The sequence below is a fragment of the Camelus dromedarius genome, chromosome 6, assembly GCF_036321535.1.
Source record: "Camelus dromedarius isolate mCamDro1 chromosome 6, mCamDro1.pat, whole genome shotgun sequence".
Classification (NCBI taxonomy): domain Eukaryota; kingdom Metazoa; phylum Chordata; class Mammalia; order Artiodactyla; family Camelidae; genus Camelus; species Camelus dromedarius.
This window is the reverse complement of record NC_087441.1, coordinates 62,768,619-62,796,592: the sequence shown is the minus strand read 5'-3', so window position 1 is coordinate 62,796,592 and position 27,974 is coordinate 62,768,619.

Here is a 27,974-nt window from a genome sequence, read left to right as displayed (position 1 = left end):
AAAAAGTAGATGATAAAAGGAAAACAATTAGTGTCATATTTAGCCTCTACCATATTTCTAGGATGATTCTAATTTTAAAACCTTTCCTCTAGAGACTCTTTTGAATTTCCATCCCAGGGTTTTTTGGGGTTTTTTTGGAATTTGAACTTTGTAACAAAGAGAATTTTTTTTCACACAGTCAGCAATTTAGAAAACAAAATGATGTTATTGTTTAGATAACCTGGCTTATTTCACATGGAACCAGGCAAATGAAGAATGGAAGTTTTTGTTTCCTCACTTATATGGATGGAAGATGCATTAAGGAAAAGTTTACCAGCTATATTTTTGGTCTTACACACACTTCATGGTCATTTTTCCAACGTTTTCTGAACTGGAACCTACTTGCCTGTCTTTGATACAGCCTACAGGACCTTATTTATTTCTGTAGGAGAAAAATATCCAAACATCTTGCTTTGCATTCATTAATAACTGAAATATGTGTGTGTGTTGGGGGGGGGTGTTTGCCCACTTGCTTTTGTTTGGCTGGTTTCAGGGCCTTCTTAACCATGTGGCTTTCACATCACTATGACGGTTACTGGTCAGAGTAGGTCATCTCCTCACTTCGTGTGTAAACACATCAGGCACATGAGGTGATACTTGTGTACAGAACAGGTACAATACAGGCACCCACTGAACAGAAAGGACAATGGAGCATTAGCTCTTTATTTGCTAGATTATGGGAAGGCCCAGTGGGTCCCAGGGGAAATCACATAGTTACACATAGGAGGCCTGGTGCAGTGGGTATTTTCCACCCTGGTCAGAATTACTTCAATATTTTAACAAGAAATGTAGCTATACATGTGTATTCTTAGTGTATATCATGCCTAAATATGTATATATTTATAATAGTATATTTATAACTTTTTAATATATATAATGCATATATTTGCAAAAGAGTTGAAGTGGCTTTTTAAGTATCTGAATTTTTTTTTACATTTATAAAGCAAAAGTCTCCTATGACTACAGGATTTTATCTTAATTAGTTATACATCAGGGCTCTTTAGTGAGCCACACTGACAGATGAGTACTGATGAGGAAATGTATCCAAGATGGTTTTAAAAGTTAATAGAAAGAAATTTTAAAATGTTTTGATGTGGCTCCTTTGTGGGGAGACCTTTTGGGGATAAGGAAAGTGAATTAGTTAAAAAAAAAAAAAGACTACCAATATTCTTTTCATCTTCATCATAATTGATTCTACCTGTGCATCATTTTGGGTCCAGTTTCCTAGACGTATTTGTAATGTGGGTTTCATTTCCATAAAATGGGAACATAATAAATACAGGGTTTACTAACGATTGTTTTATGTGGCTGCCAATCTGCCAAGTCACATTCTTAATTATTGCCAGGAAACTAGGCATTTTCCAAACATATGTTTTAGATTTAAGACTAATATGTCATGTCAGCCCTCTCTACTGGACTGATGGGAGCCCAGTGGGACTTCGGAGTGTCTGCTTTGGTGGGTGACTTTTTGGGGTTAGATAAAAGCACTAATAAGAGGACATAGAGCAAAGCATCAAAAGTTTCTGAAAGCAAATTCTACAAAGAAATACATCAAAGAGTTATGTTTTCATTATAAACTGATATTTTTACTAGACAAGGATAGAGATCGATCTTCCTCTGGAAGCCACGGAGTAAAGGAAACCAGACCCTAAGCTACATTAATGAAGCTAATTGCACGGCTCTTGTCTTCTTTGAACAACATAACCAGGAGTTTTGCTTCAAAATTAAAAAAAAAAAAGTATATGTGGCTTTTTCATTAGCCTGTGCAAACCTGGTATGTTCCATCAAAGAATTTAACCCATGATTTGGAAAAAAGGAAACTGAAAATCAAAAAGACCTGGTCCAAATGAGCTATATTTCTGAATGTTCCCCTCAAAAATGTTTTTCAAGTTTGTAGAAATACCTTTTGGTGGTTAGAGTTTGCTCACTCAATACATATTCGCTTATGACCCACGGTTCCCTGATCTTAGCCAAAGAGCTCAAATACCTGTTAAGTGCACATGTAAGCATGAAAAAATTTATTATTGATATGAAATTATATCTTTTGTTTTGAATTTTTGTTAGAAAAATATATTTAGCGTGGAATACCTCAGTTCTGCCTTTGGATGCTCCAGTGCTATTTCTTTACATCTTAGAAGAGACTGTGTTTTTTCTCTAATTCTCTCAGCCAGTGGGGCAGTATTTTATTAGATTTAATTATGTATCAGTCTTGAGTGTTTTTTTAATATGAGTATTGTTATTAACTTGAAGAAGTCTGAATGCAGACATGTTCTATTTGAATATTTGGTTAAAGTGGGAATTATTTGAGTGCCACGTTAGCAACGTGTTCATGTGGCAAAGGGACTTCTATAGCAAAAAAGTCAAAGGCCAAAATGAAAGCAGGACATTTGCTGGGCATCAGTCCCTCTTCAAAACATTATGCTGTCTTCTTGAGAAATGGAGAATGATACATGCAGAGTTTACTTTTCCCCACCAAATACGTCAAATGCATTGCATCTGCAGCCAACACTCTAACAGTGGTATTTGCATACATTAATGCATAAAGATGACTTAATATTTCAAATGGAAGGAAACATCAACAGCTATAGATGACTATGAATACTCTGAAGAGAAAAGTTGTGTAATTGTAGAATTGCTTTAAGGCTCAAAATCAAGTAAATTGGATTCAGTATTGTCATTATTTATTGTGTATATATTATAGTATATTGAATATACTATTGTCAGTATATTGAGCTGAAAACTAGGCTTCATCAGTCTGATGAATTGTACTTACATCTGATGCTTAACTTTAATAAAGCACCCAAGATCATTTAATCAACAGTATGTGGGATGATTGATAATGATTTATATAAGACATTGTGCTTCACTCCTTTGGAAGTAAGGATTAAACTGAGAAATGTCAGGGGGAAATTAAAATTTTATTTCGATTTTCTTTCTTAACAATTGAGACATTAGAAGAGGAAAAAGAATGACATGGAGAATGTTTATTGACAAAACTAAGGAATTTCAAAAACCCTCAGCGAACACTAACCAATATGATTTTGTTCTCTTCCTCCTACTCTTCCTTTTCCTTTCTCTTCTCCTTCATTTTGGAATTCTGGAACCGTTAATAGAAAGGGTTTAGAAAATAAATCTCAAATTAAAATATTTACAAATAATACCCAGCCTCTCTGCCAATCTGCCTGAGGAACTTGGCAAAGCTCTGAGGTAGGCGTGGTAATTTTCTCCTGTGTCACTGCAAACACCAGCAGAGAAGGAAAACGAACCTCTTCCCTAACGCATTGGTCCAAGTCTTTTGCTTTATGACAATGTTTCTCAAGTATGTTTTTGTCAATGGGCTCAATTTATTTATTGGTTGATTTGTTTGCTTTACAATAAGACTTTCCTTTAGCAAATAGGAATCACTGTCAAATAATGTACTATTCAGAATCTCCAAAATCCCAAATGAATAGACCACAGGTTTTGTGGGTTTGAATCTAAATTTGAATCTGTTAAGACCCTAAGAAGGTTTCCTAATCTTTTTCATCCTTTGTTAATATGTAGAGAACACATTGTGTGTGGCAGTCGCTCCCTAGAACTGCTGTGAGGAGCACATGTGATGGTGCATGCAACGTGGTAGCCCCTGGGCAGCCTACCATGAATGGCGGTGATGACTGATAGCTGCTAATCCCTGCTTTGCCAATTAATCCTCATGCACAAGGCGCTGCTCCATAGGATTGGTACCTGGAGACCTTGTTAGAGGAGTGTTCTTCATTCAAAAGAAGATTGCCAGGGATGACACAGAACAGAAAAAAAAATGTTAAAAAAAAAAAAAAGTAAAAGATGCTGATTGAGAGGAGATTTTGAGAGTTAAAAAGCAAACGAACCAAAATCAGTACACAACCCTAAAGCTCATAATTGTCACCTTGAAATTTGATTTCTGAGCTCAAAACCAGCAAAATAACTCCTGAAAACAAATGACAGGAAGCAGCAAAGAGTACATGGTACTGTCACCACCTGAGATGGATCATAAAAGAACATTCTTTTTTTGTGTTTCCACTCAGATGGGGGCGCAGGACCAGAGAAGAAAACAGGGCCACTTTCAATCAGTTAGAACATGAAACATGAAGTCGTCAATAAAAATTAGATTGAGACAGAAAATATTTGTAGAAAAGGGAGTCTAGGAATCATATGTCTCCAAAATTCAACTAAATGTGGTTAAAACAATTAACAGGAGTTAAATTGAGCACTCAGCAACCAGGATAGGCTTAGGACAATCATCTAAGACACAGAAGAAACAGTCTGTGTCTATCAGGAAAGTGAAACATTGGAATATACTCTTCAAGAGGAATGTGGCAACAGCATCCCTGAAAATCTTTCAAAGAGAACAAACCAGCCTCTGTGTGTGCGGCTTGGGCAGCTGTCCACCCTTACAGGTCCATGAATGATGGCACAACTCATCCCTAAGGCAGGCTTGGGCAGAGGAGAGGGAAGACCCTCCAAAGGACATACTGAAGTGACTTTCCTGAAAATGAAGGAAAATATATCCTTAAAGAGAATACATCTCCAGAAAATGTAAAAAATGAATTTGATACTTATTTGTAGGTTTAAGATTAAAAAACAAATTAAACACTTAGAGCAAATGCAAGACAGGAGCATGGAGCATCAAGAAAGAGAGGATAACATGAAAAGATGATCAATAATGCTAATTGTTAGAGAAATGCAAATCAAAATCACAATGAGGTATCACCTCACACCAGTCAGAATGGCCATCATTCAAAAGTCGACAAATAATGAATGCTCGAGAAGATATGGAGAAAAAGGAGCCCTCCTACACTGTTGGTGGGAATGTAAATTGGTGCAGACACTATGGAAAAGAGGATGGGCATTCCTCAAAATACTAAAAATAGAGTTACCGTACGATCTGGCAACACCCCTCCTGGGCATATATATGGAGAAAACTCTAATTCAAAAAGATAAATGCACCCTAATGTTCATAGCAGCACTATTTACAATAGCCAAGATGTGGAAACAACCTAAATATCCATTGACAGAGGAATGGATAAAGAAGATATGGTATGTATATATACAATGGAATACTACTCAGCCATAAATGATATAATGCCATTTGCAGCAACCTGGTTGGACCTAAAGATTATCATACTAAGTGAAGTAAGTCAGACAGAGAAAGACAAGTATCATATGATATCACTTAAACGTGGAATCTAAAAAAGTGATACAAATGAACTTATTTACAAACCAGAAATAGACTCACAGACGTAGAAAACAAACTATGGTTACCAAAGGGAAAGGGGAGGCAGGGATAAATTAGAAGTTTGGGGTTAACATATATACATATACATTTATATATAAAATAGATGAACAATAAAGACCTACTGTATAGCACAGGGAACTGTATTCAATATCTTGTAATAATCTATAATGGAAAAGAATCTGAAAAAGAATCTGATCACTATGCTGCACACCTGAAACTAACACAACATTGTAAATCAACTATACTTCAATAAAAAAAGAAAGAGATGATAACTCTTAAGGAAGTATACTCCTTACAATACCGACGGAAATCTATTCAAATGAAAAGGAATTGAGGCAAATAATCATCTTTTTTTCTTTTTGTAACTTATGTTACTCATTAAGATCAAATAGTGCTAACTTAGGCTGAGAAATAGTGTTTGTTTGGTATGTAAATGAATGAATCGATGAATACATTACCTCATTTAGTTCACACAGCAATTCTATCAGTTAGGAATTATTATCTCAATTATATGCGTAAGAAAACAGACTGGTAATGGTTAGATGAGGAGCCCAAGGACACATGGCAAATAAGGACTAGAGCCAGATTTCCAATCTGGATCTTTTGACTCCAAGCTGAGTTTTTTGTTCAGTAGGAGAATCATTGCTTCCTTTTTTAAAAATAAATCATTGTTGTTGGCAACCTTGTGCTTTGGATGGACAGATGAGTCAAAGACTTGTCCAAAGGAGTTCTGGATCCACCTTGAGACCTTTGGAATCAATCATCAGAATGGAAACAGTTTAAATGACACTCTGGGCAATTACCCCATCATGTCCAACAAACTGGGGAGAATGAAGCTTCAGCCTGACTCATGAATTTAACTGTTGTTTCAGGAGAGACCTGAAAGGAAAAGAGGTTTTGTCAATTGTGTTTTAACAGAGTGACTAAGTTGAGAGCATTTCCAAAGAAATTTTTTTTTTTCAGAGTTGAGTTTTACTAGCTTTGGAGACAATGACTCAGGCACCACTTTCCTGCTCTGCTCTCTAATTAGCAAGTTGGAGAGACATCACCTCCAGAAAGGGAGGGAAACTAGCCTTGATTTTGTGCAAAACCTCACTCACACCGTTCCCCTAAACAGACTTCTAGAAATGCTATCAAGCCATTAAAGGAAGCTGATGAAAGGAGAAAGTACATGACCTGTTACAACCAGCTTCCCGAGAAGCATCAGTCCAGCCCTCTGACACTATCTTTCACAGGCTCCCAATGTTTTCAGACACGCATTTAATCAAACACCTATTTACTCTGTGACCCTCTGGAGGACCAGTCAAGTGCTGGTGGGTTGTAAGATACGTGGTTTTATCACCACTCTCCTAATGTGAAGAGAACTATAACCAGAACACATGGTGAGGCAGAGAAGGACAGGAGAGGAAAAGGTGAAAGCAGTTTTTCCAAATTGGCCCCAGGCAAGAGCTGGACTAAGCAACTTCTGTTTTAGTCTGAAAACATTATACTAAAGAAAAAAAAAAAAAACCCACCATTTGTTTTATGGGCTTTGGGAAGAAACTACCTCAACACTGCATCTCCGCAGCAGGAGAGCATCCCCTGCTCCCGGGACTCCTGGCGGGCGGGGGCACGGCTGAGACGCCGCCCAGCCTGGGCAGTCTGCGAAAGCACTCTGGTAGCCAGCCCCAAGAGGGATGGATTGGAGGGGCACTGAGGCGTCATCCTCACCCAGGAGTTTTCAACAGAGTGAAATTCCTGATTACAGAGGAATGCGACAAGGTTGGTTTTACACAGTTATCAAAAACTTCCAACATTTTAAGCGACTGAGCGCGGGATGTTGCCCACTGGCGGAGTGTGGGGTGACTGTGCTGATGAGTAAGAACCTCTCATTAGAGCAACAAATGAGATGCTGTATGGAAATGCTAAAATGGGGTGGGCAAAGGGACTGCTTATCAGCCAGATTGCTCCAGCAGACATGTTTTTCTTTTTCTTTTCTTTTTTTGGCTTTGAGGATTTTGAAAAAAAAAATGTAGTTGCAGAAAGTGTTAAAAATCAGGAGAGTTCACATGAAAATGCAGATAGATATATGGCTCCTTTTTTTTAAGTTGAGAGATCCAGCGACATGGGGGAGGCCCACATTTCAGCATGATGTCAGCAAACACCTGACACTGAGAAGCCACTGATCATCTAAGGGTGGGTGTGCGAGGGCTGGCTAGCCTCACAGTTCCCACGACTTCCCTAAGTGTGCTTACTTAAGCCATTTAGGTACATGCCTGGCCCTGTATTTGGGTTTGAAACCCCAGTAAATAAATGGAAGCTAATAACCTGACCCTCAAAGCCAGAAGATACAACTTCCACTTAAGAAGCAGCAAGGCAGCAATTAAATAGCAATGTAACAGGAAATAAAACATTAGAGTGCAGTTTAAATCACCCTAGGCCTGTGCCTTTAAAGTTTGGAATGACCTGCAAAATAAGCTGGTTGGAAAGAAAATGTGTTTCAAAAGAGTAAAGAAATATGAGCATTTGACCCAGACTTTGAAAATGGATAACTGTAGAAAGAATTTCATTTTCCTTTCTTACTGTGTAAAAATTGTCTCATCCTGAATCTTTTTACAACTAATAAAGTCATGATTAACTTCAGTTATTGTACCTTGTCAATTTTGTCTACCCTCCCTTTCCAGTGAAACTTCTCTGGTCAAGAACCTTCAGTTTTTTCCAAGTAACTGATTCCCACGGACATTTCAGAGCTTAGCCTCTCGGGGAAGTCATCAGCCTCTGCGGAGACCTACGTCCGCCCTACAGCTCCACCTGGGCACCTCACTGGCATGTTGATCCAAAACCTTTGCTCATCCCTCCAAATCTTCTTCTGCACCAACATTCCCCCTCTCAGTAAGTGGCAGCACCACACTCTGTAAGACTCTATAAAGAAAGCTGGGTCAATGGACGCCTCCCTTTTTCTGTACCACTACATCCAGTCAGTTCCCCAAGTCTTGTTCTCAGTCTGCAGAAATAGCCTCTTCACTTCTTTCCCGACTTCATCTCCTGCCACGGTGTCTCATCTGTCTTCGACAGCCAAGGTGACCTCTATAAACCATTAGCCTGATAGTGACCCACTCCACTTAGAACTCATCCCCCCCCACAAAAAAAAAAAAAAAAAACCAAAAACTCATCCCAGCTTCCAGTGCTTCTAAAACTATTTAGAATTCTTAATACGGCCTCACCCTGAGCCCTTTTCCCTGCAGCTCACTCCTCTCTAGCCATAATGGCTTCGTGGCTCCTTCTCACTGCAGCGCCTCCATACCTGTTGTTCCCCCTTCCTGAGGTGCTTGTCTTTCCCCTCTCCCTCCCAGACCTGCACCCTTCACCTCCCTAACTCCTTATTCTCTTTCATGGCTCAATGTAATGTCACTTCTTTAGTGAAGTCTTTCCCAGTTTCGGTGAATATAAGGCTCATGACACCTGTGCGTTTTCATCATAGCACATACCTGCATTATAATTATTCGATTGCTTATAAAATTTTGATATGTCTGTCTTCCCCTTTAATTGTCAGAACCATAGGATGGGGAATGTCTGTCCTATTTACAAACACATTACCGTATTTCCACCTGCCTGGCACATACTGGATGCTCATATGTTGAATGAATGAATGAATAAGTGTGACCTAATCTGTCAGATATAAACGTTAAATGAAGAAGATCACCATGATTCAAGGCGTACTGTCTTTAGGGCTCAAAAAACAGCAACAGAAACATGCAGGACAAGCAGTAGTTCCGGACACCAAGCCGTAGTGACCAGTAACTCTGTTCGCATGAATAACTAGTGAGATGGTTATAATCACACACAGTGTCCCTTTAATTAAAAAGAGCGTATTCACAACCTGTAAAATAATTGTAGGGAAGTCATGTGTGCACATGAAAGCCTTGGTATCAGTGTATTTTCCCAGCCTGTTTATTTTCATCATTTGTATTTCATACGTGTCTGTCATACTTTGATGTTTCATAGGTTGCTTGTTGTGGGAAAGAGATAAATGACTCTAAATGAACTTGGTTCAATATTAAAATCTTTCTATATATTAAGTCAAACGTGTTGATTGATCTCACAAAATATTGGTTGTTTGACATTTTCAAATATGATTGCATGGGGAGGCTGATTTTGCCCAGGGAGGCTGATTTTGCCCACAGAAACAGAGCATTTTTCTCCAATTATTCCCAAGAACTTTTATTTCATAAGTGGCTCTTCTGTAGTTTCTCTGATTGTTCAAAGGTGCACACAGCCTTAGCACAGCAAGATTTATTGAATGTGTACTTTATGCCAGGTACTTTTCTAAGTGCTTTATATGTATTTATCATTTAATCAAACAAATCTATGAAGTGGGCACTATTGATAATATATTCCCCATTTTACCATATGAGACAACAGAGGAAACAGAACGATAGGTAACGCATCCAGAGTTATGTAACTAGTAAGTCATAAAGCTGACATTTGCACCCAGGCACTCTTTTCACTCTCAACCTCTGTGTTATGGCAATAGGTATTTAAATGAATATCTTCTTTTTAGCTTTTAACTTTTGTTTCTACTCACTATACCATTGCCATATATTTCCTTCAATTTTGGGGGATATGTTCGGAAACTATGTCACAGAACAAGCTATTACTTTCAATGTTAATATAGTGACTTTCTATGTCAGGTGGTTATCATTTAGGATCTCGGCTTTACGTTGCAAATATATGTTATAAACAGGTCACCACTTAATTGTTACCTGATCATTTGTTCTAGTTTCCTAACAATTTTAAAAGTGGAAAATATGAACCTCTTTCTTGCTCTACCTTCTTTCCTAACTCCACGATCAGAAGGTTCATGTAGGCTGTTTTGTAAGACCCATGACACTCTGGTCTCCAGATGAGTCAAAGATTCTCGCCCAACAATTTTGAGATTTCCTGAGAAACCACGGCACTGAATTCTAGGCTTATTACTCATGTCAGACTCCGTGGTTACCATGCAGCTTATCAAATTCTTGTCACTTCAGTCAACAGAAGCCAGAGGGAAAAATCTTTCTCCCTGGGTTGTGTTTCTGGTAGCCTGAAAACTGAAAGAAAACACAATGTCAAAGTGTGCTTGAAGCATCATTTGCTTCACATTTAACTCCAGTGTATTAAACTCTCAAGGATACACTAGCCCGCGTGAGGTCAAGTTCATTGTGAAAGCAGAAAACAGCAACTGATCCTTTCTCAGTGCAAAACCGCCTGCTTCCATCCCACCATTCCCCTCAGGGGACCCTGGGACCTGACAGCCTGCCCCCAAGGAGCCACGTACTCAGGAAGCCAAAAAGCCAGTAGAGACCTCTGGGACACTGGAGCCCAGCAGTTCCCGAGCCCTTCTGCAGCCAAGATTCCATTTGTCTCCTCTCCTCATCTCAGCTGTGGACCACGGGTTTGGAAAAAATTGATCAACTGAACTGAACATGTTAAATATAATTAGCTGTGTTTGCCAAAGCTGTTCATGTAAGATCTATATATATATATATATATATATATATATATATATATATATATATATATAGTCTGAGCTTCTGATCCAAGATCCCCAGCCCACATGACTTGAAATAATTACTAACCCAAAGCAAGAAAACTTGAGATTATCTATGCAATCTTAGAAATAAAATTCAGAATTGCTCTTAGAACCTGACTGTTGTCTTCAAGGATGTTTAGAGCTGGGAAATGAAGATCTATCCAATCTGGCATTTTACTGGAGACCACAGAGCCATCGTGACCTGCCCAAGACCAGACTACAGAGTAGACCAAAAACCACACACACAAAAGACTCCGATTCTAGCCAGCTCAGTAAGGTACAGGCCAAGTCACTTGGGAGAATATTTGATGGACTGTTCTGCCAAAACCTGCTACCAGAACCAATTTCCCATCAGAAAATGAGAAACAATCTCAAAAACAAATTTGCAGGAGTTAGGTTTGTGCGTATGACACTCTGCAAAGAGGAATAAAAATCCAGAACTATGAGACGAGCCTGGACGTGGCTGTGAACTTTCATGAAAAATGTGGTAGATTAGGACTCAGCTGACAAAGATGAATGCAAGAGGTGAGAAATACTTAGAACTGAGTGTTCACGTCTTTACAGAGGGAGGAGGAAACCCAAGGAAAACAAATTACATCAGTTAAGGCTAACAGGATAGAGATAAGAAAAGTAAAAGAGCCAAGGGAGATAAGGTAAACCCAAAGGGTTAAAGAGTATTAGGAGGGCAAAGCTATCAAGAGGAAAGGACGATGAGAGAGAAACTGGGGCTTTTAATAAATGAGCAACAGCACAGAATTAATCACAACTCTGAAATCTGCTGAGCTGCTGAATTCATTTTTTAAGTCAGCCCCCTTGGTGGAAAAAGAAAATCCAAAAGGTAAGAAAAAGAAGAAGAAATATGATGAATGTGAAAGAAATGAAGTTTTTAGGAAAAACATCACTGACAAAAAACAGAAGGTTACCTGTGTGTGTGAGCCTGCATGAAATCAGCCCATGCCGTTTCTCCGTAACGTTGGTGGTAACCACGAGAGGATATGAAACAATTAAGAAGTGCTATATGGTACAATCTTGTTTATCTATTGGAAATATATACAAGATCTTGTGGTAGCTCACAGCAAAAAAAAAAAAAAAAGTGACAATGAATATACATATGCTCACGTATAACTGAAAAATTGTGCTCTACACTGGAATTTGACACAACATTGTAAAATGACTATAAGTCAATAAAAAATGTTAAAATAAAAAAAAAGAAACAGTGCTAGATTTAGCCAAACAACTGGTTACCACTAGCTTCTAAGTTAAACCATTTCATTGAATTAAATGTTTTTTGGGGGATGGTGTTACATGCTAATTTGAGCTCTAGAACAGACCTCTAAAGGTATTCTGGTCCAGTTCTTTCAATTTTAGACACGTGAATTGTCACTCACATCTTAGAGATGAAGTAACAGAGGTCACAGATATTATAGGTTATAGGTGCTGGAATTAAAACCAAAATCGAAGAGCTCTACTTTCAGGCAGAACTTTCTGGATTTCAAACTGATCGATATTAAGAACTGTCATTTTTGAGGTCCCCACCATGGGCCAGTACCAACCACACTGTCGTACATCAGATCCTCTCAATACTCTTGTGACTTATGTATCTTACTTCCTTACAGGTGAGGAAACTGAGAACTAGAGCACATGAATAACTGCCCAACCTTATAGTTGGTATGTGACTATGGACTAGACAGCATTGTCTGGAAGTTCTAATACAGCTACATTCTCTTTTAAGATATTTTGCTAACTGAAAATTAAGCTTTAAAAATTAGAAGTTATTTACCTTTCAGAAAGTTCACATAAAAGCAATGGCCACAGCATTCCTTGACTCCTTTAAACACCTTAATATCTATACATATTAAGTTACTTGCAATTTTATTATTTAAAATGCTAAGAAGACAAATGGAAACAGGGCATCACCGCACTACATGTCTAATATGAATCAGTAAATCCAAATGTGATTATACTCAACTTTTTAGAAGTACATTTATTTCAAACAAAATAAGACCCTCCTATGGAAACCAGAATCAAAGAGAAAGTGACACTGTGGTTCTGTACTCTCTGGGGAGAGATCCAGCTCTGTTGCCAGGCAAACAATTGGACCCAGCTGGGGAAGCAGGCAGAGCCAGGACCTCCAGGACACGGGGGGCAGGAAGTTTACCAGAGGGGTCTCTGCTATGATCATGGTGACGCAGGGGTCACCTGATAGGTAGCGGCCACTACCTCCCACCGATTATTCATTCCTCTAGTCACCTGATTGTCACTCGCCAACCACCATTCCCTTCTCCAGCTCAGAGAAGCAGATAATTACACTTCTCAGAACAACCAGGAAAGAATTCAGGTGTGGGATGAAAAGAAACGTTTATTTCTCGAACACCTTCCGAGTGGCACAGGAAAGAAATAGTCTGACAACTTCTTTACTAAGAAGATACCTTACCTATTAGTAAGTTTCTAAACATATTGCTTTGTATCTTCTAAGTAATTTGCTTCTAAAGCAGCTAAATTACGGTGTAAGTGGGCAGGCTCTGGAGGAAGGATCCTGGTTCAAAGGTCAGCTCTGCCATTTACTGGGTCAAGTCTTCTCTCAGACTCCAGTGCCCTCATATGTAGAATGAAAATAATAATGCTCCCTAGCTCATGATCATCATATTAAATAAATGATATAAAATACTTACAATCCATAGATGGCATGCATGCAAAAGCTTTAAGGATGATACCTGGCAGAGAGCAAATGCATGATATACGATAGTAATTATTACAATTATTTTAAAGTTAGTTCAGCACTCCACGCCAATCCACAATCAAAGCATGCTTTTCCCTCTTAAAAATAATCTAGATTTTCCTTTTTTCTTCTCAGTTAAATAAAATTCTTATTTTCTTTGGTAAAGCAATCAAACATATGGAATATCTGTTTTGCACATTTGGGGGAAGAAAGTATTACAAACACATTTGATAAAGAGATGTCACAAGACTTCTCTAACACTCTTTTCTCTGTCTGGGCAATCGACTGGGACTACAGCTCCATCCTCAGTGATTCCTTGAGTACAAGCATTTCTAATCTATTCCAGTCCTAGAAGGAGAGTAATTACCTAAGCCACAGCTTTCTTGGTGCTTTGTACTGACACAGGGGGATATGAAGCACTAACAAGGTGCTGAGCCTGATGACTTAGTAGATAAACCATGTCTGGCCTCAGGGTTGAGCTTCGTAGAAAACAAGGGAATGTTCACCAACACTCTCTGAGAAATGGGTACAGAATACCAGAAATTCAGCACACACTGTGGAGTTCAACACGATTAACATGAGAAAATTAATGAACATAATAAAAATGTAATTGCAATTTTATAAATACATATATACATACATATGGAATTTGACTTTACTTCTTCGTCCATATTATAAATCTTATGGGGGAAACAACATTGCCTCTAAACTGGGCTAATATCTTAAAAGCAAATGCCTTCTGCCTCTCGGAGATATTTAGGGGAATAAATCACCATGAACCCATCCAATGCTTACATAATGCATGGCTGTTTGACATTTGCCACGCCCTGCCAGGGAAATCCAGATGCTTTCAACCAGAAAGTTAATAGCAAAAGAAGGCAAGAAAATCTGGAAAGTGATTAGGGAAAGAAATTGTGACTAAATGCCCAACTTAGTAGAATGTAGCAGGCTCACTGGGGGACTCTTGAAAGAAAGAAGGGTGGGGATGCGCAGCCTTTGGGAATACCAAACCCCACTGAACGTCTTGTCAAAGAACATGATGGTGTCATTAGTGGATACATTTTTATATTACTCAGAAAGATAATAAATGTGCAGCCCTGGAACGTGCATCATTGTTAAGGCTTCTTTTCCATTATTAAAGACTTTATGATGACACAAGGTTTAAATTTGTTCAGTCTCAATGCCTGCCCTGTGGTCCCACTGGGCCAGTTTGAAATGCTCTGAGCCCATCCATGTGCCATGTATTACTCAACCAGTCTTTGTTTCTCCCTCTTGCCACTGTTCGTGTACACAGTGCTGTTGTATCCCTTGCTGCTAACCTAACAAACTTTAAAATCCATCTGAAGGTGACAAATGAAGCTAGAACTTAGAAACATTCACCAAATACTCTACTTGCTGATTTTTAGTACGACAATTTGCTCTGTCTTCTGTCTTGGTGTTTCCTCCCATACAGATTTGGGTTCAGTCTAATCCAAGAAGAAAATGTAAGCAGCTTCTTAATTTACTTTTTTGGGTCTAATTAAGGATTGATCACTGTAGATTGTTCTACGGTTTTTAGTTACTAGGGACAGAAAGACAACTGCATGTGAGAAGTCCACCTACTATACAGATAGTGCCTGGAGAAACCTTAGGGTAATACATAATTTTCCTTTTTGGTTGTCCTACGGGGATTATTGAGTGTAGATCTGATTTTCAAGATCTACATTCAACTATTCAGATGGGATTTCTGTCACCCAAGGCTCTCTGCCCCAGCTGCCCATTAGAGACTTGAAAAATTCCTCAGCGAAGTTCAATGTGATTCCAGGACAGAGACAAAACGTATTTCCTTCTTCTCTTCACCCTTCCTATTTAAAATGTAAGCTCATGAGTGCTTGGTTGTCTTCCAAAAAGTGTTCCTGCTGTCCCCACTGTCCCGCACAGTGGCAGCAGAAGCGAGGTCCTGCACCTCTGTCTTCACGCTGGCCCCCACTCTTTTCTCAGCCATCTGCTTTTTCTGGAATGTCCTCTCTGACTCAACTCCCCTCCCCTCCAACCAAGATTGCTGTTATCAGGGCTCAAATACCAGTCACTCCCCTATGAAGTTAGAAGAGATACCTTGGCAGCCCCAGCGAAGCAGGAAAATGCTGGCATCTCATCAGTTTTCAGGGTTAGAATTTCACTGTCAAGCTCACTATCTGCCCTTCCCTCCCAGATAAACAGTAGATGGAGGCTCACAGCACATTCCTTTCACACTCACTAATTTCTGAAGAGCACTCTTCAGTCGAACACCAGAGAATCTCCTGAAGCCTGTCGCTCAGCTGGTGTCTCCAGGCTCCTGGTAGTAACCAGGAAAATGTTCTTCCTGACCTCGCAGCTGGGATGCTGTGAGCAAATCAGCAGCCTTGTCAGTTACTACTCAGGACTGGACATTTTACCCTCATGAGAAACCTTGTGTACAAGTCAAGTTATTTAACAATAGGACATACATTGGAGATTCACACACATATGATTCCTGCTGCTAGAATTTCTACCCTAAAACAAACAAACAAACAAACAATACTTATCCCTTTTGGAAGTTTAAAATGATGTTTTAAAAAATAAGTAAAATTAAGGAGTTAAAATTCCCCCCTCACTCCCAAATTTACTTTAAACAACCTGCCAAGTTTTGTGGTATTCAGTATGGGCTTTCCTCCTTTTGTTAAGTTAAATTCTACTCCTAGAATGCTTTCCCAGAAGCATCAAAAAATTATTCTTTAAATAGACCATCCACCTTGATTCTTTCCTCTCCAAAGTCTTCTGCCAAAGATGAGGGAAGTTACAAGTGTTGGACGGAGGTAGGTGTTCGCCTACAAGGTCTGCTTTCCTCTTCAGCGCCTTCCCAGCATCTTAGATGAGATTCTTTCCTGAACCCCTCCCATGCCACTGTGCTCACTGTGGCTCTCCTCCATCTTCTTTGATCATCAGTTTGCTCTCTCCCCAGAACTGTGGATATTCTTTTCTTGGCCTTCATCTCATCTCTGCCAAGACATTCTCTTACCTCAAACATGTCCACTTGCATTTTCTACCAGCTTCTCAGGATTCACAGGTCAAAATCAATTTCACAGTCTTACCCTTCTACCCAACTTTTTCTCCTCCCGATTTCCATCTTTCTGTGCCTTGCAACTATGTTTTCCTGGAGCCTCTCGTCTAGGCTCTAAAGCACTATCTCAGGCTTAACATTTCTCTCATCTGTAGTCACTGCCACAGTCCTTTTTATTCTATGTCCTCACCATCCTGCTCATTTTCTCTTAAGTACATACTGTCTCCACTCTCATTAGGAAGTCATTCATTCTTTCTCTCCCGTCCTGTGCTTTCTGGAAGTTCTCCCCACTTCCAGGCTCTTACTTCTCTCTATTTCTTGTTATGAACACAGTTCTCTTCCTAATGCCTGGCACTATTCTCGTCCTTGTTCTGCTCAGATGCATTTGGTGTCTCCCCATTCTCTAAGGGAAAAAACGTCCAGAGTCTTATTCCTGACAAATGTGACCCTCTATGGTATTTTTTCCAATCGAAATAGCACTTCATTTTTCATCCCATTAAACCTCTTTACCTACCCCCCCTTTTTTTCTCAGTCTGAAGGAATTCCAAGTACTCTTAAAGATACACAGCTCTGAACTTTATGTCTAAACTTACTCCAACAAAAAGCCTCTTTCCTTCACTGCCTGTTGAAATCCTACCTATTCTTCAATACCCAAATGCCATGAATTAATCCCTAACTTCTCAGATGGAAGATGATCTTTTTATCCTCTACAGTACTTTGTACTTCCATTATGGTAACATATGTACAAAGGGCTTTTCTGGACCGTGGTAATTTATTTGCCCATTTAATCATACCTTCTGCATTGTCAACAAGAGAGTAAGGGTTGGTCTTTGTATATAACTACAGTAGCCAGTAAAAAGGCATGAATTTAGTAGAAAAATATTTGAGCCGAACAAATGTACCACCTGAACAAACAAATCTCCTCACACATAAAGGACATTCTGCCTGGTCCATCAAGCCTCAATATTTAAATAAAGCAGTACATCTTGCAGTATGTGCCTCTGTCTTTTTTCTCCTCAAATATGATACAGCATATGAATGGGAAAAAGAACATGCCTTCACAATCCCGAATGAAAGAAGTACCTGCTCCTAATTTTAACCATTAAACATTGTGCTTCATTTATCTCTGTAGAAGCCAGAAGTATGACTCCTCAAAGATGCGCTCACCCTAATACCCACAACATGTGAATATGTTAGGTTATAGTCAAAAGGACTTAGCAGTTGTAATTAAGTTTACTAATTAGATGACCTTAAAATAGAGAGATTATCTTGGATTATCTGTGTGGGTCCAACGTAATCACATAAGGGTCACATCAACCCTTAAATGCAGAAAAAGTGGTTCATCAGAGTCAGCCAGAGAGATGTGGTGGAAGAAGAGGCTGGAGAGATCCAAAGTGTGAGAAGAATTCAAGCCACTATTGCTAGCTTTGAAGAAGGAAAAAGTCCTTGAGCCTCTGGAAGCTGGGAATAGCCCTCAGCTGACAGCCAGTTTGTAGATCCTCAGTCCTACAACCACAAGGAACTGAATTCAGCCAATGACCTGAATGAGCAAGGAAACGGATTCCCCCCTGGAGCCTCCAGGAAGAAATGTAGTCCTGGTAACACCTAGTTTTTAGCCCGTGAGATCTATATCAGACTTCTGACCTACAAAACTATAAGATAATACACATGTGTTGTGTTAAGCCACAGTTTGTGGACATTTGTTGCAACAGAAATAGAAAACTAATATACTCTCCAAGTGGTTATTCAGATATACTTGAATGATGGTGGTTCAAACTGAATAAAACTAAGCATAGAGTGAGCATACTTGTTGAATTAGAAGCCTAAAGACAGGCTTTATTATTTTTGATATGGAACCCACTCTCAAGCATTGTAAGTAATGCAGCTTATTCAATCATTCTTTTATTCACTCACTCTTTCTATAAGCATTTCCCAAATACTGATTGTCTACACTCACATCATAATTTTTCTTGGAGTTTGTAAATTCTCATGATTTTATTACATCACTAGTCATAACATACAGCCTGGAAAAAGGCAGGCACTCAATAAATATTTAACAAATAAGTTTAAGTGTGACTTTGTCATTCAAACTCTCTCTACCTGAATTTCTTCATTGGTAAAATATGGGTGGTAATTTATCTAACTTACAGGGTGGCCTCAAAGACATATATCTAACCAATTTTTAGAAAATGGGTTGTATTAATCCCAAAAATATTATTTTAAAAATTCAAACCTTGATCCTTTTATGCCTTGACTTAAGTATTCATCTTTGTACCTTATTTAAGGGTCTCTCATTTCACAAAATAGTTTTCTTAAAGGACTACTATTATCTGGTTTCTTTCCTGCTCAAAATTCTCTAATAGCTCTCCGCTGCCTTTGGGCTCAAGTCCAAATTCTTCAATCTAGCCTTGTCTGGTAACTTATTCTTGGTTGTAGGTTTTCTCCTCTCATCACTTTGAATATATTGTGTCATTCCTTTCTGGACTACAAAGTTTCTGTTGAAAAGTCAGCTCATAGTCTTATGGGAGTTCTCTTGTACATAACTAATTGTTATTCTCTTTTTGCTTTCAAGTTTCTCTTTTATCTTTAACTTTTGCCATTTTAATTCTAATGGTCTTGGTATAGACTTTCTTTGGACTCATTTGTTTGGGCCTCTCTGTGCTTTCTGGACCCGGATGTTTGTTTCTTTTCCCAAGGTAGAGAAGTTTTCATCTATTATTTCTTCAAATACATTCTCTATCCCTTTTTGTCTCTCGTCTCCTTCTGGGACCCCTCTAATGTGAATGTTAGTACACTTGATGTTGTTTTCAGAGGTCTCTTGCACTATCCTCATATAATTTTTTTCTGTTAGCTGGGATGATTTCCACTACTGGCTTCCAGTTTGATGTTCCATTCTTTGTATCACTGAATCCATATCGATTCCTTCTAGGATACTTCTATTTCATTTATTGTATTCTTCAGCTCTGTTTGGGTCTTCTTTATATTTTCTAAATCTTTGTTAAATTTCTCACTATGTTCATTCATTCTCACCCAAAATTTGTTCAGCATCTTTATGATCATTACCTTGAACTCTTTATCAAGTATATTGCTTATCTCTACTCCACTTAGTTCCTCTTCTAGGGTTTTGTCTTTTTCCTTCATTTGGAACATATTCCTCTGCCTCTTCATTTTGCCTAATTTTCTGTGTTTATTTCCATGTGTTATGTAGGTCAGTTATATTTCCCAATCTTGGAGATGTGGTCTTACATAGGATCTTGGCAGTACACTGCAGTCTTTTCACCAGAGCTATATGCCCCAGTGGTGCACCTTACATGGGCTTCATGGGTCCTGGTGCTGTGGTGGGCTGGCTACTGTGGGTATGCTGTGGCTATATAGGCAGGCAGGGCTGATCCACACCCCAGTTTGTTGCCAGGCTTTGTCTTGTGTAGTGGCTGCTGGTCTGCTGTTTGGTGGGGCAGCATCCCAGTGAGGTTGGCTGTGGGGCATGGGTCATCCTGGGGCTGGTTCCAGCCCAGTGCTGGTAAGCCTCCAGTGCTAGAAGGCTAGAGGGAGAGCTCCAAAATGTCTGTCATGAGCACCAGTGTCCTTGTGGTAGACGAGCATCTACAAACTGTTGCTGCCAGCTTGTCTATGCAGTAGGAATTTCAATTGCCTCTTGATCAAGTGTGGCTGACCCAGGCTCCTTTCAAATCACTGCCTCTGTGTAAGGTCATGGAATGTGTGAGATTTTGGACACACCATTTGAGAGTGGAACCCCTGTTTCCTGTAGCCTTCTGGTTCTCCCATATGCGAGCCCTGTTGGTATACATAAGACCAGACAAACATAAAGCCAAAAGTTCTGGATGCTTGTTTTTTCAGTGCAGGACCCCTGAGGCGGGGAGCCCAGTGTAGGGCTTGGAACCCTTGCTCCTTGAGAACATCTACAATTGTGATTATCCTTTTGTTTGCAGGTCACCTACCTGTGGGTGTGGGCCTTGACTATATTGTGTCTCCATCCCTCTTACCCATCTTGTGTGGTCCCTTCTTCATAACTTTACTGTGGAAAATGTTTTCTGCCAGTCTGTAGATCATTCTCACGTATGGTTCCACTGTAAATAGTTGTGATTTTCTGAGTCCATGGCAGGAGATGAATTCTTCCTACTCTACCAACTTGGCTACATCCTGCTTAATATTTATTTGTTGTAGTAATTAACAAACTATGAAAGAGGTTTATAAAATGTGAAATGATAGGAATCTGTAAAATGATTGATGATTGGAAGACAATGCAGTTTATTTTAAAGGAAATTCATGCTTGAGAAGTTTGAGGGTTTTTTTTTATTATTTTTACATAATAGAGGGTAATATATATATTTAACAAATAATAGTAAATCAGAAAGACTATGCAACATACATTTTTTAACAACAAAGTGAGGTTGATAAATAATCAATAGCACAAATCCCAAATACTCTTGAGTGGAATTGAGATTATATCCATTACAACATGCTAACCCTCTAAGGCTAATAAAGAGGCTGAATTTTAGTTATGTCTGGCAGAAATGTAAAGTTGTCATCTCTCTCTACTTTATTGTAATCTGCATTTGCACACTTCCTATCTTTTTCCCTATGGAGTTATGTAGAGCTTTTTGGGGTTTTGTGTTGTTGTTATTGTTGGTGTTAATGGTGGTAGTGGTACCTATTTCTTTTGAAAAACCACTGCAAGGTTGTAAGCAAAGCCCTTATGGACACTGATGTTTAGGAAGGAAATTCAGCCAACTCCAAAGCTAAGACTTTTCATGCAAGGACTCACAAGAGCTTCACTCAAGTTGTGTTAATGAGTCTTCCAAACGCATAGCCCACGGCAGTTGAGGAACTAGCACAAAATAGGCAAAATCCAACTTCTGGTTCCTTGAACAATATTTACATTATTGTCATCAACCAGGTGATAATTCTCAGCTCAGAATTCTTCATCAGTTATCTTACACTTTTTAATGATTTATTCACATTGAGATTAATTTATAAGCTTCTTCTAGCTCATCAGGCAATAACAAAAATAGACTGTCTCAAAAGCAGTGTAAGTAAAGGTCAAGGAAATCTTAAGAATTTAGCTTTACTGAATCAAGGCAGCTGTACAAGCTTTTCTCATCAGGATGACAAAAGTATTATCTGCAGCCCTGGGCCCCTCCCAGACACTTTCTGTTCTTATCTCCTGTGCCATTCACCACTGGGAGAGGCACAGACCTGGTGTAAATTCTATGGTGGAACGTTATTTTCACTTAAAGATAAACAAAAACATATTTCTTCCAGCTGGGGGTACTTGAATTGCCCTGTTTTTCCATGTGAGAAATGAGGCAGAAAGATCCTGCAGTTCTTCTGAAATGTCACGAGTGTTTTACTGGGATTGGCAGGTCTCCACTCTGAAACGCGGACGGCCAGGGCCAGTGGCAGTGCGCTGCCCTCCCTCTTTCCTGGCGTCTCACTCACCAGCAGTCACATAAGGACATACTGAACTTTCTACAGCTTGCTGGGCAATGACCTGCAGTGGTTTTACAAAGATAAAAGGGATTATCAACTTGCCAAAGTAGAATCTTCTGCCAACCTTCGAAAAGGCATGAAAAGGGGAAAGAAATAATAACAAATTGTGAACTAATGGGAACCCACTTAATATAGAAAAACAATAGTGAGCCCTCTTCCTCTGCACAGATAGGTGGTTTTGCTTTGGGGGCAGACTTAGTATTCTGTGATCCACAAGATTTAAACAATTTGAATAATGTGGCTTCTTGGTGAACCCACTAGTTAGAAAGTCCTCGAAGTTGAGTGTCACCAATTGGCCAGCTTGAATTCATCTATATTTTTGGCTTTAGTCAGTTTTTCAATAATTTTACTTCTCTAGGAATCTCCTTTGTGATAGAGACCCCTGTAAAGACAAAATGCACTTTAGATCAAACGTGGCTCTCAATCTTCACATTAGCCATCTCGTCTATACCCAATACAGATTCCAGAGCTTAGAATATTAGTAGAATGCTTCCTTCAGCTGCATGAAAAGTGTAGTGAAGAGGAGCCTACAGTAAAAGACCAGCCTAGGTAACAGCATGCAACGAGGGAGAAGATGGAAAAGGCTAGAAGAAGTTTGTGATACAAAAGCCCACATTGTCAGCAGAACATATTGAGACATATTTTCTGCCTGAAACAATAACAATCATAAATGTACTATTGTTAACACAAAAATACCAAATACTGGTAAGAGCCGTCATTTTGGTTTTCTTTACACATGATAAATTACATTTGCAAATTAGTGTCTGATCTGAGATGACATGGAACAAATGGTAATATTTACATTCTGCACATTATCCTTGTCAGATTAAGCTGCAGTTGGCCAGTGTGGATAAAAAGAGGCCTCGGGAGGCTTGTCTGCTAAACCAGCATGTAAATTGTCTCTAAACCATCCACACGTCTGCATTTATTATCTCCTCAAACTAGTAACAGCCGTCCCATTTACATGTCAATTTTGCCAAGTTAGGGTAACTTTACTAGGTAAAGAGAAATCCCTCCAAGAAAGTACTTCAACGTGGATTAAGGGCCACGAGACACATTTGGTAGGAAGCTGTCAAAGGCTTCCTATTTCTTTAGCTGTTTAGGAGGGAAGGGAGGCAGAGGAAGAAAGTAGCATTTAAGTGCCCACGATGCAGCATGCATCAAGGCAAGTCATGTTACTCAATTTTATCCTCACAAATTTACCTCTAATTTAAGCATTATTCTACCCATTTTACAGATATGATCAATTACAGGTCGAAGACATTGAGTTATTTGCTGGTACATTTAGTGAGGACAGAGTTAGCGTTTGAATCAGGGACAGCAGACGCCGAAGTCTTTGTACTATGCCGTTCTGACTCTGGCCTTAACTAGAAATGTCTGAACAGGATGGCAGGTTCCTGGGTTTTCCAGAAAGTGTAGCCTGAAAAAGAGAACATTGAGTTCCTATTGCTCCATCACTTTCTTTTGCAGAAATGGGGTTCAGAGGAGGCATATGTGGAATCCCTGCTAAGCTCCTTTATAGGATACAGAGCCGCCAACAACAAACTTCCCACCCAGCTCCCTCCATTTTCATCATAAATAACTGCCAAGGGGATGCAGGGAGACCCTGTGAAGGCGGTTCAGTTCGACTTCATGTTAGTCATTTCTTTAAAAGTAAGCTTCACAGTCATGAAATGCAAGATGGTATGAGAAAAGGGATTGCCTTTCTTGATCCTAAGGTTTGTGGAGTGAAGAGGCACCAAAAAGACCTGATGCAGCCCCCTGTGCTTGTTTCAGAAAAAAATCAACCTTACGATTAGATTGGCCACTTACGTAATCCCAACTCCAAAATGAACTCGTTAAAATGTAGATCTCATTTTGATCTTGATTTAAACCAACCAACTGCAAAAAGACATCTTCAGACATTTCAGAAATTTTAATTATGGACCAGGTCCTAGATGATATCAATGAGTTACTGTTGTTAGAAGTGATAATGACCCGCAGTTAGGGAAGAAAATGTCCATTTTTGAAGACATATGTTCAACCTATGTAAGGATGAAACAACATTTGGATGGATTTGTTTTCAAATACTTCAGTAAAACAAAAAACCAAAAGCAAACAAAAGAAACAGAAGTAAGATGGAAAAATCTCGATAATTCTTGATTTGCAGTAATAAGCCTAAGAAGGCTTATTATGTAATTCTCATTACATATGTGCGTGTTTAAAAAAGCTCATAAAAGTTTTAAAGAATAAAGTCCCTTTAAATACAAATCTGATTCACTCAAAGCACATTTAAAATGCAGCATGTTTTAAAGCGTGTTTGAATCCTAGGCTTCACCGAGTTTTCTCAGCCAGGCTAATTAGCCGACTGCCCTGGGAAGGCTGGCAGCAAGATTCTGCAGTCGGTCAATATCTTCTGCCTGTTCCTTAACAAGGAACCTTAGAGAAGTTACTATTACGACATGAGGAAGGAAGTGCTAAAGTTGCCAGTGTTAATAAGACATGTTTAACTCCCTGCTCAGGGAAGGAGGTCTGTAAGCCATAGAAGAGAGTGGCGTCACTATAAATCATACTTTAAGTTCTACCCTTGCTGCGACGAGTGACTGTTTCACAGTATGCCTTCCATTGGTCCAATATTCAATCAAAGCCAGGATGCTAGCCTACTCTGCTTACAGAGAGATTTTCACATGCTCCAGAGGGGTCACAGAAGGTACTTGGGGCAGAGGGGATATGAGCTGAGAAATGGACTCTCTGGGACAAAGGTCACACACTTACTATCCTGCCGAAAGCATCCACGTTATCCAGGGAGCAGCCCACATCTGGGCTTTTCCAAATTTCCAAGAATAGGAAACGGCAGCAAAGACAGATATGGAAGGTTAGCAGAGCCTCAGTCACCAATACATCATGTTTTCAAAATGTTTAAGATTTTTTAAAAAAGAAAGCATCTTTTTTGAAGAAATTTGCAAACTATCTGTTCACTTGAGTGCCAGGAAAGATGTGTATATTAGATCATCAGGAAGGTCTGGGAGAAGTGGGTGGCCAGAGGAGACCATAGTGTGACAGGGAATTTTAACAACACGAGGTGTTTTTCAGAATGAAGTCAGAAGGTGTTACCTGAATCAGAACCACTTAGAATGCTTCTTTGGAAATGCAGCTTCTCTTACTTGCCCAAACCTACTGTATCAGAATTTTGCGGAGCAGGATCCAGGAAGTTGCATTTTAAGTGAGCTCCCCAGATTCTCCCTTATAGTAAAGCTTGAGAACTGCCATTTATCCTTTTTGCCTTCACCTGTTTCTTCATCTTAAATGTCCCCTCCCCGAGAGTTCCCCTTGGGGCTGAGTCCCTGAGCTCCATTTTTTAGCTTTGTGATACCTATTCCCTGCATTTTCCCATAAATTGGGCTCAGAAGGCCACTGCTTGATTGAATCTTGCATATCTTAGCTATGAGCACCAAGTCCTGCCCCTTCTCTGAGCCCACAAAGCACCTGCTTTCCCCAGCACAACTTACCATGCTGTGTCGTAATTGTCCATTTACTCCTTATTTATCAAGTTCCTCCCTGGACAGTCTGCTTAGTACACGGTAGGCACTTAATAATTGTCAAGTGAGGAAATGAATGATTGTTGAAGACTCATAATTCTTGCTACTTGACACAAATTAAGTAAATTTTCTTTCTAATTGACAGACATGAATATATTGTAGCCATCTCACCTACCACCTTCCTCCCCTGTCATCTTTGTAATTTAGCTAGTGATGGAGCATCCAGGGGAAAGCCTGATTGGTCTAGCTTGGACCGTGTGACTACACCTTGGTTAGAGGAGAAGAAAGTATTTTGCTTTACTTCCCCACCAAGAGGAGCCACAATGGGAGAGAGACTATTCCTCAAAATGAAATCATCATGCTGTTCTAAGGGCAATAAATATTAGGGAGCAAAAATACCAGTTAGTATCAATAAAGTGTCTAATGAATTCTTAAAGTGAACTTCATCACTGAAGTAGTTTGGAAATTTTTGTAAATGTTTACATGGTTACAGTTTTCTTCAAATTTTAAATAAAGCCCAAGACCCAAAATGGCTGGAACTACTAAAAAGTATTGCATATGAGAACACTTTTCTCCAAAATCCAAGTGTTTTGGAAATGAGTGATTTTAAAGCTCAGCAGGTAATCTTTGCTAAATTTAGTTTTCCATTCTTCTGTATTTAGGAAAGAAGGTTTCAATTTTGCCCAGGGGTTAGAGAAAAAAAGATGCTTCATTTTGGAATTCAGTGTTTGTTGAGGTGTTGATAATGAACTCTTGGGCAGATAAAGTTTTTCTGGATGTGGAGCAGGGCACACAACCATCCCTTTGTGCCTGCCTGCCTGGCAGAGCCCAGCCCTGGGGAAATCCAACCACATGCCTTTTCTGAGCACCTGTAGGTAGACATGGATTAGTTCTTAAGGAAGATGGATGAGTTTACGACCACTGCCTCCCCAGCCATCCTCCCATCACTGTTCCTGGTTATCTCACTCTCCCTTCTCCATGATGACTATTTCAAAACATTTCTGCTTTGTTCAAACTTCCACTACTTCCTTCTCTTTCTCAGCCATTGGATAAAAAATTTCTTCAGGTCCAATTTACCATGACATATAGAGCCTGCAAGCAGGATAGAACCATTTCACAATCCCTGGACAGAATCCATAGGCCCACACGCAGCACAATTCTCTTCTGTGATTCCCAGCCGCCGGGGGAGATTGGGTGAGGGGAGGGGGAACTGTTCCTAATTGGCCATCACATTTTTTCTAGATAAAAATAAATGCTTCTATCATATAGAAGTATAGTTTATCAATCTTGATACAGATATCTCTAAAGAATATCCAACTCCATTACTCTCATTGGAAGATTATTAACAGATCTTTAGATTTATAACTAAATGTTAGGTTTATGGGTCAATCTTCTGTATCTTTGGGACGTAAATCAATTCCTTAGTGCCTGAACACTATCACGGAAATAGCAAAACCAAGACCTTCAAATTGCAAAGTTGGGGACCAGATTCAGGATCCGAGATGGTCCCCAAATTATGCAACACCCTGTGAGGCTTGGTGTAAAACAGTCAACTGGTCTTACCTATTTTTATTACCACCATCAGGCAATTTTTCTGACTTTTACTTTGAGGAAGGGTCTGACTTGGAACATCAGGTTTGACTTTCTAAAGGGTGATCATCAACCTCTCTTCTATTGTACTGATTAGTGCCTTTAAGGAAAGCACAATGTTTTTCTTTTATTTTCTTTGCTGCTTCCAGTAGGGGTGACGAATGGTGCCCCTTCCTGTGTGTCATTCTGAGTCAGGAAGAGGAGCTTGAAATGAGTGGGAATTTCAAGTTCATGCACATTATAGTCTCATGGACTTGCCTTTCAGGCTCCTCTCCAACTAAAAATTCTGTTTCTCCACCAAGGCTTGATTTAAGTTCAGATCCATCTCTCCAGAGCAGCTTTCCCTGACACCCCTACACCACCTGGGGTGCACTTCAGGTTGAGAACCTCTCAAGCAGTGTTGTAATGACTGGTTGACTGTGTTTTGATCATCTTTGTAGCCTCAGAATGTGAATCAATGGCAGATAAATATTTGTTTGCTGAATAAATGAATAGAGTGTAATCCACCTCAATGCAGGTGATAAAGGAGTGGTCAAGATGAAATTCTGAAGTCTCCTTAATAATCTGAATTTAAGATAAAGTTTTGAATCTAGGGAACATGAACTCTGGCTCCATTTTGGAGGTGAATAGAATGGTTGTTTTTAAAATAAAAATACACCGTTAACACATGTCTACTAAAATCAGTTATTCTTTCACTGGGACTGACTCATTTAGTGAGAACAGCAAGTTTACAT